Source organism: Pinus tabuliformis, chromosome X (assembly GCF_031772625.1).
Source record: "Pinus tabuliformis cultivar Carrire ecotype Pingquan chromosome X, CPIR1, whole genome shotgun sequence".
Classification (NCBI taxonomy): Eukaryota; Viridiplantae; Streptophyta; class Pinopsida; order Pinales; family Pinaceae; genus Pinus; species Pinus tabuliformis.
The window spans coordinates 384,633,549-384,654,531 of NC_142308.1; the positions used below are offsets into that span (position 1 = coordinate 384,633,549).

Sequence of the window (20,983 nt, forward strand, 5' to 3'; positions counted from 1 at the left end):
ACCTCCAACATCTATCAGATAGTTGTATTCTAGTTTGGGACACACTAAAATGACCTCAAGAGAGTTGTGTGCATTTTAAGGCTCGACCAACGGGAGAGGATGCCCTTCTTTTATAGATCTTATAACTGACCTAATAGGATGGGTAAATTGAATCTATAAATAAGTTGATTAATATTTTGCTAGAATATATATGGAGAAAAAACAATTTGCTATTGTAATCATATATATAATGATTTTGAAAGTCAAGGTTAAACATTATGTTAAGTTTACTTAATGGTTGAAGAGTAGTTCAACTATTATATTGTTGATTAAATTTACAGGTTGCAAAGAAGGGATATAAGGAGATCATTTATTATTATATGGGTTGTTTGAATTGTAGTAGATGATTTAAGGCATTACACAAGTGATTATGAATCTAAATTCAATTGTAGGTAATTTTCTACTTTTGTCTTATATAATGTTTTTATGATATTTGTAGGGTGTTTTTTTTTAATTTATTTGAATCCTAGGTTATGGTTTAGTTTTGTTATCATTGAATTTATATTTTCATTCTTTTGAGTCTTTGAATTTATCTTATGCTAAAGATGTATTATGGTTAGAATACAAAAAGTATATCAAGAGTTTAATGTAGAAAATGTTCAAATACAAAGAAAAGTAACTCATATTGATGGAAGTGGGTCAAAAATATTCTATAAAAACATCCTAAAATTATTTAGAAAAAACCTATGCAAATCACAATAATGTAAATTTTTGTATTGACTAATTTTCTACTGTTTGAAAAATATGACTGTATCATGACACCAATCACCATATAGAATTGATAAATAAAAATGTTATATTAAAAAACCAAAACCACTTCAACAAAATGACTAATACTTAAATTGTTGTTGAACTCGAATTGATTCTTTTAAACTTGTAAAAACATACCAGAAACTCATGTTAGAGTATTAACTTGACCATTGTAAAATTATAAAAAAAATAAAACATAAAAATAATATTGTTTCAATAGATAAAACAACTACAATGCCTTGGTTGTATAATTCTTTTTGGTTAAAACTCTGCAAGTGAACACATTTAATATGTGTTGCTCTTTATGTTAACCATATACTTAAAAAACCACACATACAAATAAGTGCTAGGTTAATAGACAAAATTCCACATATTAATAAATAAATAATATGTATAATAAAATCTTGTACAATAAATATATTTAACAAAATAATTAATATAAAAGTTTAATCATTACATAGTTCCCTACGGACTAATGACAAAATATAATAGAATGATATATTTTTCAGTATATATTGTCGAATTCCCTACCTTTTTATATAAAAAATATAAAAACATTTTTATAGCAAAAACAGTAAATTAACCGACGGACCAGTACATAATTCTTTAACTTAACCGGGGCACCATTACATAAATCTTTACTAATATCACCTCAGACAGTCTCACGATGGATAGAGATAGACCATATTAATAGCTCACAGCAAATCCACGACGTGGAAAAGCGTTAGATTTTATGGAGTGTATTAAGGTTTTCAAATGATTGAATATAAAACTTAATTTAGAAGCCGGAGAACCTATAGTAATAATTATTTTTCATCAACGTTTCAAATCCCAACAGGGATCCATTATCAGGACATTCTTGAATGATGATAGTAGAAGAGCTTTAATAAAGGTATTAAATAATTTATAATAGTATAAAGTGGGAAAATTAAATGAATGTTCGCTGTTTGTTTTAATATTTTTATTTATTATTTAATTCTTATTAATTTTAAGAATTTTTAAATTAAGAATTTTAAGGTATTTTTCAAATAGATCAAATTAATAATTAATCAAAATTATTATTATAACAAGTTTATTATTTCAATTAATATTCAATATATATTAATAATAATATGTAAATTCATTAATTTATCATTATTATTATTATTAGAAAATAGTAATAAGTGTATTAATATTATTCAATATTAAATATTTAAATATTAAATATTAATAATAATAATAATATTAAACTTACTAATAATATTAATGTATTATTAATGATTAATAATTAATAACTAATAAATAATAAATAATGATAATTAATAGTAATACTAATGTTAATGTATTAATAATAATGATAATTAATAATTAATGATAATATTAACGTTTTAATAATAATTGATAATTAATAACTACTAATTAATAATAAATAATAATAATATTAATGTTAATGTATTAATAATAATTGATGATTAATAACTAATAATTGATAATTAATAACTAATAGTTAATAATAATATTAATGTATTAATAATTGATAATTAATAACTAATAATAAATGATAATATTAATGGGGCTTTGGATTGATGAATAGGTGCGCTGTTAAGGTACTCCTTGCGATAGGTCATAATACCTAGTTTAGTCTTAACATAGCAAAAAAAAAAAAAATGATAATATTAATGTTAATGTTAATGTATTAATAATAATTGATAATTAATAAAAATATTAATGTCAATGTATTAATAATAATTATTAATAATTAATAGCTAATAATTATTAATATTAATGTATAATAATTATTAATTATTAACTAATAAATATTAATAATATTAATGTTAAAGTATTAATAATAATTAATAATTAATCACTATTAATAATATTGGCTAATGTGTTAATAATAATTAATAACTAATATTTATTAATAATATTAATTTTAGTGTGTTAATAATAATTAGTAATTAATAGCTTACAATATTAATTTTAATGTATTAATAATAATTAATAATTAATAAATAATAATTAATAATAATAATAATAATAAAGTTAATGTATTAATAATAATAATTAATAATTAATAACTATTAATTAATAATAATAATAATAATGTTCTAATTTATACGTAATAGAAAAGCAACTAACTACTAATTGCTAGAAAAGGAAAGAGAAATTTACTTGCTGAGTTTTATACCTGAGGTGTACTAGCATTCTTCAATTTCTCTAATTAAGGGAAGCTGGCTACCACTAATCTCAATACCATTATCCTTGTTGAGATTATGTGGATGTTTGATAATTTCAAGAGCTTCTTTGATCTTCTGCCTGTGATGTTTATCTTCACGTGCAATAATTGAAGCGTTTTCCAAGCAGACATGGTGCTTGGTTTTTGAGGAATGCTCTGCAAGGGCCGAAGTTCGAGACCTTTCATTCCTAATATCAGCTCCATGTTCCTTGAGTCTAGTCTGCAAGGATCGACCTGTTTCACCAATGTAACTTTTTCCACATGAGCAATCTATTTTATAGACTCCCTTAAGCTGATGTCTATTAATATTATCCTTGACAGACCTCATACCTTGCCTAATAGTTCCAGGTGTTGAGAATTGCATGATTATGTTTTTCTTTCTAAGGATTTTTGCAATTTTATTAAATATAAGGAAGAAAAACCCTCCCACACTAAGGATGGTCTTGATCCTTAGGCTTATGAGATAACACCTTTCTTTCAGCTTTCTCTATAGCTACTTTAATTTCTTTTTCATTGTAGCCTATACCTTTAAAAGCTGAGACTAAATGCTTCTTTTCTTCATCCAAATGCTCAGAGTCAGAAATTCGAAGGGCTCTGATGGTGAGAGTGTTTAGAACACCAAACTTCTAGGCTAGGTGATGGTGGGAATCAGCGTGGAGGTAGTTTTCTGTGTGGGTTGACTTCCTGAAAACCTTATGTCCCAAAGAGTCCATTTTATATTGGTATCATCGACGTATCGCTGATATCAATTTGGATTTAGTGTTAACGAGATCCAAGAATCTCAACTCAATGGTCACAGTTGTTTGAGTTTATTATTATTCTAATAATCTAAGTATTGCAAGGAAAAAATATTTAAATTCAATATTCAGTGAATAGAATGTGAAAATTTCAAATTACCACCGGTAGTGACACAAAATTTACCACTGGTAGTGACATAAAATTACAACATACACTGAAACCCTAAGTCTTGTTCATATCGAGTGGTTGTATAAATTCATTAACATCTGGGTCTGAGACTATTCAATTGAAGTATCAATGCACAAAGATGCTCAATACTCTTTCAAATAGCACAAACACTCAATTTTATTGTGATACACTTTTTATGCTAAGAACTTATGCACAACATAGTTGAGATCTCAAGAAAAAATTGAGTCAGTTAATTCATTGAACACTTGAGACAAATTGAATTGAAATATGTTATTAAACCTGATATGAAAGTGAGGGATACAAATAAATATAGGCCAAGCATGGCTTTATTTTGATACACTTTCTATGCTAAGCACTTGTGCACAACATAGTTGAGATGTCAACTTACACTATAGATCACAGCTAATTCATTGAACACTTGAAACAAATTGAATTGGAAGATGTTATTAAACTTGATATGACAGTGAGGGAACACAAATAAACATAGGCCAAGTAGGGCCTTATTGGCTTATATATTTTCAAGAATAAATTTAGTATGATCTTTGATGTAAAATTGAACTATAGATGACATCTAAAACTTGAGACAAATTGAATTGAAAGATGTTATTAAACTTGATATGACAATGAGGGGACACAAATAAATCTAGCCCAATCATGGCCTTGTGAGCTTATCTATTTTCCAGCCAAGGAGACGTGTGCAATTTCCATACTCGGGTTAGATATTTAGGTTCACCTGATCTTCATTAGCTATCCTCTTCTTGAGAAGATTCAAGAAAAATATTGAGTTTAAACTTTGAAAAATCTCTAGTTCTTCTAGGATATGCAGTTAAATAAAGAGCAACAACTTCAAACAATAACTGAATCCATATCAATAAAATATAATCATTTAAAAAATTGTCTTATATTTAGAATATAATTTAAGATAAGTTTTAAATATATCAATATGAAAATATAGATCATTCATGTGGTACACAATTCATTAAAAGGATCTCACTAAGGATTTATAAACCATGTTTGTTTAACTCATCCATGTCCTTTGTTACAGTGTCTATCCTTTTTCTCCATGATTTTTTAATCTTTACATCAACCCATCCCCAAAAACACCCCACTCAAAAACCCAAATCCAATGTGTTTTATACATATAACAATCACAAACATTGGTTGAAGTTGGAAATTAAGGGAGAATCAGACCACTGAACTACCCAAACCCTAAAAATGATTGTTATTGTAGCCATCAAATGGTTGGAATTTCAAAAGTGAGTGGCTTGAGCAAATCCTATTATTGACCAAGGCTACATTGCACTATATGAAGGAACAAATTTGAGAGCCAAAGGACCTTGTTTATGATGAGGCCTTACGCAATGCAATCAGTAATCATAGTATTGTCCCATCCCCATTTGGGGTTGGATGTTGTGATGATTATACATCGGATCACTATAGTCGACAGGCTTAATTTCCACTGGTTTATAAACCCCTTCGGTTTCTTGTACAGCTCCGAAGACAACTTCATTAGTTGTATCATAATCCTTTTCAAAATATGTTTCAGGAGCAGATGAATGATGTATCAACAAATCAAAAGGGCCTTGATTGTCTCCATCCATACAATACCCATGATTTTGATTGACAAAAATATTAGAAATAAATGGATTGATATATTCTCTTATGGGCCCAAAATCACCATTGTGTGAACCAGATGAAGGAGGAGGAGAGATGGGTGTATCAATTTATGGCTCTCTGAATGTCACTATTTTCTTTTTTATTGATGTTTGTTGGGGTTCAATATCATCATCATCATCTAGAATAAGGCTATCTCAAAGTGGCCATAAATTTCCTTTCTTAGAAGGAAATTTTTGTCTAAATCCACCAGCAAGATAGGAAAAAAAATACCTCCAATGATCTTGGCATATACTTCAAAATGTCTACAAAGAAATTCCTAAAGGAAACCCAACCACCAAGGGTTTTAGCTCAACCAATTATTCTCAATGTTGAAAAGAATTAGTGAATTTTTTCAAAACCCATAAGCAAATGTGGGTTAAAATTGTAATTAAAACACTCACCTCATGTGTATATTTCTTAATAGGAATTATAAATTCCCTTCAAAGACCAAGATTTACTATTTTTACAACCACCCTTTTCTTATCGACCAAGAGATTGTGAGGCTTCAAGATCCTGGACACCCAAATCACTGATGTTGTAAGAAGTTAAAGAAGGCAAAGCATTGACAATATGCAAAACCATTTCAAAAAAAAAAAATTATGAAGGAAATACAAATGTGAGCACTTGTGCATTACACCACAACTGCGGAAGTAAGCAACCCCTACCACAACTAGTATTCATCCAAAATCATAATCAACCAAATGGAAAGAACAACCCAAAGAAGGCCCAAAATCATGGAACCTCGCATGTAACAAATACCAAGCATACATAAACTATTAAGTACGCAAATAGAATGAGAATGGATAATACAATAATTTTTTCAATTGATGCCTACTTAGGAAATTAGGTGTCTCGGTAAACTATATCTACAAGTCGAAAATGTCCTATGCTATATGAGTTCTCTTACCCAGAAATCGTGAAAATAAATTGAACAAGGAACCTTTGAGTTTTTCAATCTTGAGGAACCTTGGAAGGAGTTTATCTTTTAAAAAATATATATATAAAATAAAAATGTAATGGCCTCTAGTTGATTTTTCATGTAAAAAATATAAGACCCAGGTCATGGGACACGTATTCCAAGAGGCATTTATTTGTGAAAAAAATGGAAAATAGGAGAAAAGGCAGATGAAAGGTCACAAATTTGCATCAGAATAATTAAAGGAAAAAATGAAGGAAAATGAAGAAAATAGAGGCCTCAATGATAAAAGGGCTTATGAGGATCAACTCACAAGCTTTTGCTAGTTTAGCTTTGGAGATCTCTTCTATTCTTTCATTCTCTCTTATGCTTGCACATTTAAGCCTTCTTGGAGCACTCTACCATTCACTTGGATTTGGAGAAAGAAGGAAAAGGAAAGCAAGAAAGTGCAAGGAAATGGTTGGATCAGTGGCTACAACTGGATTTCTTTACAGGTAACAGGTTGCATGTATGATTTCCTTGATATTTTTGGCATGCATGGTACATGCATGTGGTTTCTTAGAATGTGTTGTCATTGGCATGGAGGATTTCCTAGATTGACAGTGGTGTTATCCTTGCCTTGCAATTTTCTGAATAACCATGGTGTTGTGGGTTTTTCCACCTATTGTTTCTAATTGGTGCTCGAGTTCCTTATGGCTGTGGGTTGAGTTACTATTTCCTAGATCCCTTGGTTGGAACAAAGGCTCTGGAAGCCTTGGAACAACTTGGATTGAGTTACTAGCCCTGGATCCTAGGTTGGGACAAATGATTTGGAGCTCTTAGTGGGTTGAGTTACTAGTCCCTAGAGCCGGGTTGGACAAATGCTCTGGAGCCCTCGAAGGTTGTGGGTTGAGTTATTAGTTTCTAGAGCCATGGTTGGAATAAATGCTCTGGAGCCTTGGACAACTTGGGTAGAGACCGACCTGGTTGGTGTTAGTGATGTCTGACCATGAGGTGGAATCATTGGTTGAGGGTTGAGGTGGTTTTGCCTATGGAAGCCTTGGTTTGGTTTTGTTTGTTTTATTCCATGAGATCCCACATTCATGCTTGGAATATGGCACGGGGGTAATTCGCTAAAAGAAATATTTGGTTCAACCCAATCTCTGGTCGAGTGGTATGTGAAATTCCCTGACTTAGTTGGCATTTTCATATGCTAATAAGAGGTATTTTCTATTGTGATATATGAACATGTGTATTTCTTGTAATGGTGATATTATGGTTGATATGTCATGGTTTATATGTTGGTTATTTTTTTGTTATATGTCAATTATGTGATGTATATTACTTATGCCTCTTGACATGTTTTGATGAATGTATTAATGGTTGATGAATGCATGGACTAATAAGTGTTGTTTCAGCGATTATGAGAAGGCATTATACCTTCTTGGTGATTCCCAGATAAGTTTCAGACTCCTATGATCATATATGCATCCTTGACCTATAGCTTACATATTCGCCATATGTTTGATGAAATAACTATCATGGTGAGGCCTAGTTAGGTCAATTCTCTGATCAAGTTTTATGTGAATGGCTTTGTCTTGATGTTATTTATCATTCTAGAAAGCTTCATTGAGTTATGGACAGTGGTATGAAGGCTAGCCTAAAAATATGACTCAAAAGCCAGGACCACACCCTCTGAATTGGAAGTTTTGAGCCATAATTACACCCTTATAAGCTTATGCATGTGGTTGGAGGCCTATAACTACATGGAGGCCTTGTCATGCATGAGGTTGTGGGCCTAGGTCACTAAAAAAATAGCTTAGCTTAGTGTTTGGGCACCTGGGGTGGTTCTTTGGCCTCTGAGTGTCTTGTAAGCCCTGTAGGATATCAGTTTGTGGTTGGTAATTTCCATTTGTCGGACCCACTTCCTTAATTGTAACTAGGAGGTAGGGTCATGTCATATTAACTCTTTGTATCATGTTTACCCTGGTAGGTCGGTTAAAGTGGGTAAATGTGGGAGGGGAGGTTACAAAAAACTCTCAGAAAATATGAGGGGAGCTCTAGAAAACCCTTAACAAGACATCGATAGTAAATAATAAATTAATTATGATGCTCTAGGATTTTAGGTTCAAATATGTTTGCATCTAGGTTAGGTTGTTTCAAAGCTATGATCCCATGGCAGAGAATGTTGGGAAGGAAGATGGTTTTCCCACCTCATGAACATATCGATGCCTTGGAAGGATTCAATTGTGGGACCCAACATTGTGGAAATTCCCTTGGATGCTCCATATGCAAACACGATAGCCAGGGAAGATCTCTGTGAAATTGATCAGTATGCATCTAATATTTGAAATTCTTCTCAAACCCAAATTGAATCAGAATTGGAACAAATGCAAAAAATTATCATTTTTCATTTGATATTTGAAATAAATCTCAAACCTGAATCGAATAATTCATTGAACATACAACTTTTATAGAACATCCAAATCCAAAGCTCGACTGACTTAAATTCCCCATGTTGGAAACCCTTTCAGTTTGGGCAAGTATGAGAGCTTGTCCAATAAAATATGAAGAGAGGTTGTTATTTTGGTATCATAGTCCAAGTGTTAAGATAATGTAAATGTTGCATTTGATAGTGGGCATGGTGAGGGAAATGTATGACAAATATTGGTCGTCTTGGAGAGCCATGGCATATAAGAAATTCAATCCAATGGTAGATGATAATTCAATCATCTAACACAATATTGTCGATGCATAGTGATAGCAGGAGGGGATTTCTTCTCAAAGGAAACACATTATGACGTAATTATTAAAAATAAAATGAATATATATATATATATATATATATAGAGAGAGAGAGAGAGAGAGAGAGAGAGAGAGATAGATATATAGAGATATATATTTTCAATATATTTAAGTAACAAATGTTATATATGTTGAAATATATTATGTTAAAGAGATATAAGTTACATTTATTAATATGTTGTTGAGTGTTTATCTATATATATATATATTATATTAATTATATATATATATATATTATTATATATATATATATATATATATATATATATATATATATATATATATATATATATATATATATATATATATATATTACGTTTATATGTTATATTTTAGAAAATAACAAGACATCGATAGTAAATAATAAATTAATTATGATGCTCTAGGATTTTAGGTTCAAATATGTTTGCATCTGGGTCAAGTTGTTTCAAAGCTATGATCCCATGGTAGAGAATGTTGGGAAGGAAGATGGTTTTCCCACCTCACGAACGTATTGATGCCTTGGAAGGATTCGATTGTGGGCCCCAGCATTGTGGAAATTCCCTTGGATGCTCCATACGCAAACACGATAGCCAAGGAAGATCTCTGTGAAATTGATCAGTATGCATCTAATATTTGAAATTCTTCTCAAACCCAAATTGAATCAGAATTGGAACAAATGCAAAAAATTTATCATTTTTCATTTGATATTTGAAATAAATCTCAAACCTGAATCGAATAATTCATTGAACATACAACTTTTATAGAACATCCAAATCCAAAGCTCGACTGACATAAATTCCCCATGTTGGAAACCCTTTCAGTTTGGGCAAGTATGAGAGCTTGTCCAATAAAATATGAAGAGAGGTTGTTATTTCGGTATCATAGTCCAAGTGTTAAGATAATGTAAATTTTGCATTTCATAGTGGGCATGGTGAGGGAAATGTATGACAAGTATTGGTCGTCTTGGAGAGCCATGGCATATAAGAAATTCAATCCAATGGTAGACGATAATTCAATCATCTAACACAAGATTGTTGGTGCATAGTGATAGCAGGAGGGGATTTCTTCTCAAAGGAAACACATTATGACGTAATTATTAAAAATAAAATGAATATATATATATATATATATATATATATATATATTATATATATATATATTATATATATATATATATATATATTAATATATTTAAGTAATAAATGTTATATATGTTAAATATATTTGTTGAGTGCTTATTACATTTATTATATTTGTTGAGTGCTGTATATGTATGTGTGTGTGTGTGTGTGTGTGTGTGTGTGTGTGTGTGTGTGTGTATATATATATTACGTTTATATGTTATATTTTAGAAAATGAATATTGTCAAGATAAGAATTAATTCTTATGAATTTCAAAGTGAAAGTGGACATTGGTCAATTTTCAAAATGCTATGGGATGAACGAGTCTATGACATGTGAGATTCTAAGAAGGTTGAAGATGAAAAACCCTTTAGCTTAAATTGTTCATCTTTTTTTTCTATGAGGTTCATGGAGATTGGTGACTACTACGTCCACAAAATATTTGTACCAAGTAGATCCACCCAAAGGGATCACTTCCCATCAGCTCAACCACGAAGCCTAACCCTGAGAGTGTCAAGAGAATTAAACCCATGACCTCTCAATGACAAAGGTCGTTTAACGAAAAGGACTCGAACAATTGAGCTAACCGTCGAGGCTAAAATTTGAACAATTTCTCAATTTTTGTGTGTTATCCTTGCGCAAGGGCTATGCTAATCTCCTACGTATCATTCCAATTCTATGTGATGTCTCCAAAGAGACCTTAAATTGTTCCTCTTATACTTGTATTCTATCTAATTTTCAAAATATTGTCACACTGCCAATCTTATTGACTCTTTAAATCAATAAAATTATGGTAATATAAGAACACTTCTATCACTTTTTTTCAAAGTAAAGATAAAATGTTAAAGAATTCCTAATAATCTCTTACTTTCTTAAAAACATGTAAACCATATAAATTTTAATGAACATTAACCATCAATGTCAAATAAAGAAATAAATCTCATCTAACAATATATACTCTACATATCGACAATCTTAAAATACATATATACAACGGTATTGATTATTTCATCTATGATAGTCAGAGCTAAAAGCACATGAAAACCCTTGAATGACAAAGGTTGTTGAATTAAGGCATTAAGGCTTAGTCTAACTTATAAACGAAATAGACTTTTTCACAGATATCTGGCAAAATAATTTCAAAAAATATCATGATTTATTGTTATTTAAAATGCATTTTTGAATGCAAAAATGGATTCAGCACCTTGAAAAACCACTTGGGCCACTCGAATTTTGCAAAGTAAACAACTTAAACTCAAGCTTTTAAAAATCTATGCAAGATTTTGATTAAAATTAACCAATGAAAATGTCAAAAAAAAATCATTTTATCTATAAATTAGACAACACCCTACAATGAAGTATGAATTTGCCAACTGTTTTTTTAAAACACAAAATTAGAAAAAACCGCTCTTCACATTACCACAAATACATTGGAAAAAATGATGATGGTTAAACAAAATATACAGAACACAAGTTGAAAAGCATTATGTCATGCATTACATGTATTTGTATCTCCTCCACTTGCTTGCACACGTGCACCAGTGACGTCACCAAATTTCGGGTCAGAATCGTATAAGTTTACACATAAGCAACCTCATGTTCCCAGAGACGTGGGCAAGATGAATCAAAACCACAGCCATTAATGCCGTTGTGACAACATAGCCTGACGTATTGTCAATAGTTCCACACGGAAGACGTGAAATGACAAACCAACACAAGAGGAGCTCACAAGTGCGGATCACCAGGAGCTCCTACAAGCAAAATGCCACACTAGCTTCACATTAATCTCCAATAATAAATAGATACAATTTGTTAGGGACAACAAATCATATCCCTGAATAATAGGAACTAAATGACTAAGAAAAGTAGAATGCACAACTATGTAACAACAATAACCTATTCTCCATTAATTCTAACACTCCCCCTTAATGGAGAAAGGGTTCTTAAACACACCTAATATGTCCCTAAACAACTCAAACTTCAGTCTTCCCAGAGGCTTAGTAAATATATCAGCCATATTATCACAAGAATTTAAATTTTCAACACAAAGCTCTTTGGACTACACCTTTTCCCTAACAAAATGAAATTGAGCGTCTATGTGCTTAGTGTTTTTATGAAACACGGGATTGTAAGCCAGTTTGATGGAACTTTGATTATCGCAATTGATAACCGTAGCTTTTGTCTATTCTTATCTTGCATCTTGGAGAAGTCTGCGCAACCAAACTACCTCACATGTTGCTACACACATAGCTTGATATTCTGCTTCTTCTGAGGATAAGGCTACAGTATGTTGCTTCTTACTGCACCAAGAGATGACCCCGGACCCAATGCTAAAGGCGTAACCTATAATTGATCTTCTATCATATAAATTTCCCGCCCAATCAGAGTCTGTATAACCTATCAAGCTAACATCAAATGAGTCAGAATACAAAATACCAAAGTCTGAAGTTCCTTGCAGATACCTTGGTACTCCTTTCGCTGCAAGCCAATGGTTCTCATGAGGTTGAGTCATGAACTGACTCAAAACACTCACTGCATAAGCTAGATCTAGTCTCGTTGTAGTCAAATAGATAATACTACCAACTAATTGTCTGTACAATGTTGCATCTGCATATTTCAAACCATCATTCACTTGAAGTTTGTTGTTCTGTTGTAAAGGCACAAATGTAGCCTTGCACTCATCCATTTTGAATTTAGTCAACAAACTCTTAGCATACTTACCCTGGGACAAGAAAGTTTGGCTTGAATCTCTCCAAACTTCTAGACCCAAACAGTAATGCATTTCTCCAAGGTCCTTCATCTCAAATTTCTATGATAACTGCTGCTTGATTTCTTCAATGAGATTGTTTGCACTTCCTATCATGATCAAATCATCTACATATAAAGAAATCAACACTATCTGCCCCTCATCATTAAACACAGTATACAAATTAGGATCATTTTTGCTCCGTTTATAACCATGCATGAGGAAAAATGAATCAATTTTGTCGTACCAGGATCTAGGAGCCTGCTTTAAACCATATAAAGCTTTCTTTAATCTACATACTAAATGCTCTTCTCCCTTCTTAACAAACCCCTCAGGCTGCACTAAGTATACTTCTTCTTTTAAATCACCATTTAAGAAAGCATATTTAACATCTAATTGATGTATTTTCCAATGATGCTTAGTGGCTAAAGCAATAATCAATCTAATGGTATTTAATTTTGCAACAAGGGCAAATGTTTCCTCAAAATCAATACCTTCTTTCTGGGAATACCCCTTTGCAACCAACCTTGCTTTATGCTTATCAATAGACCCATCTGCTTTAAATTTCAACTTAAATAACCATCTGCAACCTATGGGTTGTTTATCATGAGGAAGCTTTACTAGATCCCAAGTATTATTCTTAATAATAGATTCATATTCCTCCTTCATTGCTTCCTTCCATTCAGAACTCTTTCTATCTTCATAAAAATTAGAAGGTTCTGCAATGTTTAACATACCAGTTATGAGCGCACAATCCCTATATCGAGCTGGTAACTATTTCGACCTACTAGATCTCCTGAGTGGTGGGGTGTCAACTATTCTTCTCTGTTCTTCTCTTTATGGACTGAACTCAATTTCCTCCTCTTTATCCTACTGCTGTTGTTGCTGCTATTATTACTGCTACCGTTGTTGTTGCTGAATGATCCCTGTTTCAACATCCTTATCTGAAAGTAAGGGTACATACCATTCTTCATTATCTTGAACAAGATTTCCATCATCAACCTATTCATGGAATACTACATCTCTACTAACAAACACCTTGTGAGTAGAAGGATCAAACAATTTGTAAGCCTTATACTCACTGTAGTATCCAATGAAGGTACATTTAATGGCCTTTGAATCTAACTTCTTCCTGTTTTCTTTGGGAACATGCGCAAAAGATTTACAACCAAATACTCTAAGATGACTTACTGCAGGCTTGAAGCCAAACAATGCTTCAAAAGGAGTTTTATAATCAAGACTTTTAGTGGGACTCCTATTCTTCAAATATACTGCAGTATTGACAGCTTCTGCCCAAAAACCATTAGTTAGATTCTTACCTTTCAACATACTGCGAGCACACTCCACCAGTGTTCTATTTTTCCTCTCAGCTACTCCATTCTACTGAGGAGTGTAAGGTGTTGTAAATTGTTGCTATATCCCATGCTCTTTACAATATTTGTTGAAATCCCCTTTCTTGAATTCTCCGCCTTGATCTGATCAAAGAATTCTAATGAACTTTCCTGTCTGCTTTTCGATCATGTTCCTAAATTGCTTGAAATACTCAAAGGCGTGACTTTTCTGTCTAAGAAAATACACCCATGTGAATCTTGTACAATCATCAACAAAGATTAGAAAATAGTAGGCCCCACCTAATGATCTTGTCTACATAGGGCCACATAAATCCGTGTGTACTAGTTCGAGTGTATCCTTTTATTTCCTATCTTTAACAGTAGGAAATTCATCTCTATGATGTTTGCCAAATGCACATGCTTCACAATCAATATGCAGCTTTTTCAAAAAAGGAAGACCATCTACCATACCTTTGTTCTGCAATAGAAGAAGGTCATTGAAATTGATGTGCCCAAGTCGTTGATGCCACAAATTTTCAGCAAACTTATCCGATGACAGCAATGCTTGTTGTGGCATACTCTTCACATCTAGTTTGTAGAGTCCTCCTATACGAATACCTATAGCAATAGGATTCATCTGGTCCAACAATTCTTTAATAATACAATGAGATTTAAAGAATTCTACCTTGAGATCCTGATCTGTAATTTTTGATATAGAAATCAAGTTCTTCTTAATACCAGGAACATACCACACATCAGATATATTCCTGATCTTTCCATCAGGAAAAGTAACAAGGACATCTCCATGTCCCTTGATCTCATACCCTCTATTATCTCCAAGGTATACTTTTACTCCATTGTTGGATTCTCTAAAATTTCTGAACCATTTCTTTTTACCTGTCATATGTGAGGAGGCTCCAGAATCTATGAACCAAATATCTGATTCATCCTCCTCAGTGGCTAGTGCAGTCTCAGCCATAAATAATCTCACATCCTGGTTCTGATCTGCATCAGCCAAATGACCTGCATGTCTTCTCTGCTTGTACCTCTCCCCATCTGCCTTTTTCTTATGGAAAAATTTAGCAATATGGCCTATCTTACCACAATAAAAGCATTTAGGAGTAGAGTCATGTTTATGCGAGGTCATACCTTGTGGTGTCCTTTTTCGTGATACGTTGCCCTTCCTGTGATCAGCCACTGCTTTCCCCTTTGGCTTGAACTTTGTCATCAATGCAAGATCTGGATTTTGAGGTTTGAGAGACAACCTCCTTTCCTCTTCTTGTAGCAAGATCCCAGTAAGCTCTTCAAAGCCTGGAGGCTTTTCTCTTGCATTCAATCCCATTATAAACATCTGATAATCATTTGTCATGCCGTTCATGGTAATTGTCACCAGATCATCATTTGCCACGGTCTGACTAATATTAGTTAGTTTATATTTAACCTCCTTTATCTGGGATATGATTAAAGAAATAGACTCATTCTCCTCCATCTTAATTGAGAGAATCTTCTTCCTAAGGTACAAAGTTTGACTGGTGTTCTTGATCTCGTACATTTCTTTGAGCATCGTCCATATGTCATTTGTTGTTTTGCAATCCCGAATGTGAGGGATGATGCAATATTTGACTAATAACTTGAGGAGAACCTTTGCCTTCATCTCCCTTTTCTCCCAGTCTTGAATCATTGTATTCGATCCACCAGTTGCAGTAGTCGGCTTGACCTCATCATCGATGGCAATGCCATAGGCATTCTATCCCTCAAGTAGGGTCTTGACCTTAAACTTCCAATTTGTGTAATTGGAACCATCAAGCTTATTACTCTCATTGAGATAAGCTTCAGCAATTTTATTATTCATCTTGAATGAATAAAACCTTCAATAATTTAAAGAAACCCCAGATCTCCTTTACAAAAAAAAAAAACCCTCCTTTACACAAATAATTAATTCCTCCAAATAATTTAAAGAAACTCTAGATATTTTTTAATTAAAGATTTAATTAAAAAAAACTTTTAATTAAGGAAGGGGCCACCTCAACATATATTAGAAAAAAAAACGGCAGATTACTTGATACCAGATTCGTCCCTCTTCCAATAACACTATGATAGGCCCAGCTCCTTATACACACAACTCCACGACAGCCATAACCAGGAATTTCACTTATGGCTTCTCAAATTTTTCATGCACACCAAAGAAATGACGATGAAGGTCGCTGCCTCCTTACACGTAGCTCAAGGAATCCAGCAATTTTGGGTGTTGCATCTAGCAAATCGAACACAAGCATCCACAATATTATACACACACCAAACACACCCTCAATTAGTCACACTGATTCACGTGCAACATTCTAGGACGTTGGCTCTTCCGAGGACAGATAGGCTTGCTAGAAATTCACTCCTCCTTGTGGCTCTACTTGGTGATTCAACCTCCTTCTCGATGCAGGTCCATCCTCCTCAACTTCCACGCATGCCTTCACGCATACCTCACGAAGCGCTACTCCCTCAGCCAGACAATGGTGACTCCTCCACGCGACCTCCTGAATGGGGATCGCATTGCTGCAACCTCCACACCTCACCTCAACATCCAACTGGCATCAAGCAGCAAATAAACTTGGTCTGCGGCTATTACCCTCAGCTACTCTACGCACACTCTAGATAGACCACTCTCCACACCCGTGGCTTCTCTCCACTTCCTTGTGGCCTCCTCTTTTCAGATGGGAGAGCTCCAAAAACAAACACACAGTTTTGTTCACCGTCCCAACCGCAGCCTTTTTTTTCCAGCACAGTCGGCGCTTTTATATAAAGGGAAGTCACGAAGCTCTTCGCAACTATACATGCTGGAGTCGCAACGGTCCACCAAAAACTCGCGCTAAGTTTCCAAAAACGAAAGTGTGAGAAGGGTTACAGTGCGCTCGTCATACTTTTCCACCCAGATCTCGCGACGACTCTGCTACAGTCACGCCCTCACTCAGCTTACAGGATTAAACAGTGTTGCCGCTCTAATACCATGTCAATAGTTGCACACAGAAGATGTGAAATGAAAAACCAACACAAGAGGAGCTCACAGGTGCGGATCACCAGGAGCTCCTACAAGCAAAATGCCACACTAGCTTAACATTAATCTCCAATAATAAATAGATACAATTTGTTAGGGACAACAAATCATATCCTTGAATAATAGGAACTGAATGACTAAGAAAAGTAGAATGCACAACTATGTAACAACAATAACCTATTCTCCATTAATTCTAACATGTATCATCTTCTAATCCACATCAGACAGCTGGCATCATTGGAATTCGACTTAATGTTATCATCGACATCGTCTAAAACATAGGAGATATTGTAGGGTCAATTAAGGAAGACCCGAGATCAATTCTCGTAGCTGCCACTATAACACCAAGAATACATCCAACAAAGGGTCAATTAAGGAAGACCCAGGATGAATTCTCGTAGCTGCCACTATAACACCAAGAGTACATCCAACCACCTGGATCAATTCTCGTAACTGCAACTATAACACCAACAGTACATCAAACAACATATAACACCAAGAGTACATCCAACAACCTAGATCAACTCTATAACACCAAGAGTACATCCAACCACTTGGATCAATTCTCGTAACTGCCAATATAACACCAAGAGTAAATCCAACAGCCTATAACACCAAGAGTACATCCAACAACCTAGATCAATTCTCATAGCTGCCACTATAACACCAAGAGTACATCCAACAACCTAATTCTCGTAGCTGCCACTATAACACCAAGAGTACATCCAACTACCTAGATCAATTCTCGTAGTTGCCACTATAACACCAAGAGTACATCCAACAACCTACAAGCCAGATATACTAATTTCTTATGATTTTGGCAAGAACCAAGACTCACACTAATGAGGGAGTGCCTACTCCTTAAGCCGCACACCATAGCAAGACAATATACTCAATGTGATTTGAACTCTGACCTCGTGGGTTTCACCCAACGAACCCAACCGCCTCATCACTCATCATTGTATGTATGTAAAATCAATTCTTATTATTGGAATAACGTGTAAGGGAGAAACAAGGAAATTGAGGTAAAGGGTTGCGTTCCCTTGTTGGTGGTTATGCTTGTCCTGCTGGACCATCTCTACTCCCACATTCTTATTTTATTTTATATAACTTTCCTACTATAATCCCTGGTTCATGTACAAGGACTTGACCTTATCTAGTTATGATGCTTAGACCTAAGTGAATTGACACCTAGTTTTGTCAACTCGCTTAATCCAAAAGTTGCCTATTGAACACCAACTTCTACTAAGATAGTTTCCTAGAAAGAGCACGATGGACCTTTGGAATTCAAAGGACCCCATTAATTAGAGAAATGGAACCTTGACCGTCAAAGGACCTAACTGATTGAAAAATGGTCAAGGTCCCACCAAAATCCTTTGGAAAGGGTGCCCTCTACAGTGATTTTATACCTTCATCATGTCAATTTTCAAAAGTTGCTTTGTCAAAGTTTGAACTTTGAAGCCATGCATATGTAAGTTGCCTTTTAATATTTCATTGCGTTCCAAATGGTGGGATTGTTGCTTTGCCCCCTGCCACTAAGCAATATCAATAATACTTGTCTAAATTAGTAGTATAATCTAATATTTTAATCTTTGCTAGTGATCAAATTTGTTTGATATTTTCATATCTAATATTAAATTTTGAAAGTGACCCAATTTAGAATGTGAAGAAAGTATTTATCAAGAAAATGAGAAGGGTTAATTAATTATTTGTATAGTTGTGTTTATAAGAGTAAAAATTGGAATGGCTAAGAGGTAGGCTTCATATCTTTTTTTTATTTATATTTTATTTTCAATGAGATATTTGATTTATCTTTTTTATTTAGATTTTATTTTCAAAGAGATATTTGATTTATGATGTCCTATTAATAAAATATGTTATAGGTGTATCTATAAATATCTCAATTTTTACTAAGTCATAAGTTATCAGTATATCTAATATGCAATTTATTGGATATAATTTTGGATTATAGTAACAACTAGTCAATTTGATCCACATAGCCCAAATCATTTTAGCCATTTCAATGGTTAAAAGAAAATCTTATTTGTGTTATAACATTTTTTTTCACAAACTATATAATAATGATGTGAATCACCCATTATTCACTTCCTTTTTTTACTTCAACTTAAACATTTGGTTGATCTTCCTCAAAGGGAATATGATGTTGGGGTGCTACATGACATTTCAGGGTGATTTAGCACCAACCATAATCTTCTTCCCAAAATTTTTAACAAGGTGATATTTCAACTAATTAATAAGGTCTTGTATCATGGACTACTCGTATAACTTACAAATTTCTATTAATTTATCTCATTTTCAATTTTTGTCATAATGTAAAAATGAATAAAATGCATTTAACATATTCAACTTTAAACTTCAAAAACAAAGCAAAAAAATATTATTTAGAAGATGAATAACTACAATTACCATAATTGAAAACATGATTGTATAATAAGTAAAACCTATAAAATTCACTTAAGGGGAATTAGGATTAGGTATCTTGGTCATGCATTATCATTTGACATTAATCCATTTTTCTAACTTTCTCTTTTAAATTTTAGTTTCTAAGGTATTTATAAATTTTAATGTACTTACCATGTAATATAAATACCCATTTTGATATGGGGAAATGGATTTAAACAATACATGTATCCTGAATATACAAGGTGGAGAAATTTAAATAATACACATTTTTTTTTTATGGAGAAGTGCATTTTATAAACCAATATGAAAGGGTGTGTAATTTCGTCTGTGCTAAAAGTGAAGATGATATGTGTCGTTAAATAAAATTATAATATTTTCTAAATAGAAAAGCAATGTCGCTTATATAAAAAAAATAGAATGAATATGTATTTTTAGTTAGTTTTAATTAAAAGCATTATAAAACACCAATAATCCCAACCTCATTATGGTCACTTGATTTGTTGTTACAATATAAAATTATTTCATTCACTCATAGTCATAAATAAAATATTTAGATGTCCACATGACATAGCATAATTGCATATCAAATTTTAGCAAAAAATAAAGTAATTAGAAGTAAAAAATAAAAAGTGTCAATAAGATGTTTAAACCTTATATTAAAAAATTAAAATAAGATTTAAATAAACTATTAGAAAAAAAAAAAAAAAAAAATCCTCTGTACACCTCACTTTCCCTCCACATCAAAATTTGCCCCTCGAGGAGCTCCGGAGCAGCACCCCCCATCTGATACTCCATCCAATGTTGCAGAGGTAGCAGACACAGGCCTGCCTTCTGGGTGTTTCGAAACCCCGGCCGTAAAAGTTCACCTCTCTGTACAAGGACCACAACACGAGCCACAGGGTACTACTGACCCTCTTTTGGACCACCCCACTGCACCCAGATCAGGAAAAAGGAAAACAAAGTGTGTGAGGGCTTCCCAGAAGGATTTCACCCTCAAGTTCGGTGAAGGCCTCACCATGGGAGAGGTGGTTAACATGGCTAGGAAG

General features: G+C 33.2%; 1 non-coding gene across 1 annotated transcript; it reads right to left on the minus strand.

The window, feature by feature from the left end:
* Positions 1-10,986: 10,986 nt before the first annotated feature.
* LOC149140145 (U6 spliceosomal RNA) lies at positions 10,987-11,089 on the minus strand. Its single transcript, XR_016265431.1, has one exon. It is a non-coding gene; the product is annotated as a U6 spliceosomal RNA (small nuclear RNA).
* Positions 11,090-20,983: the final 9,894 nt, after the last annotated feature.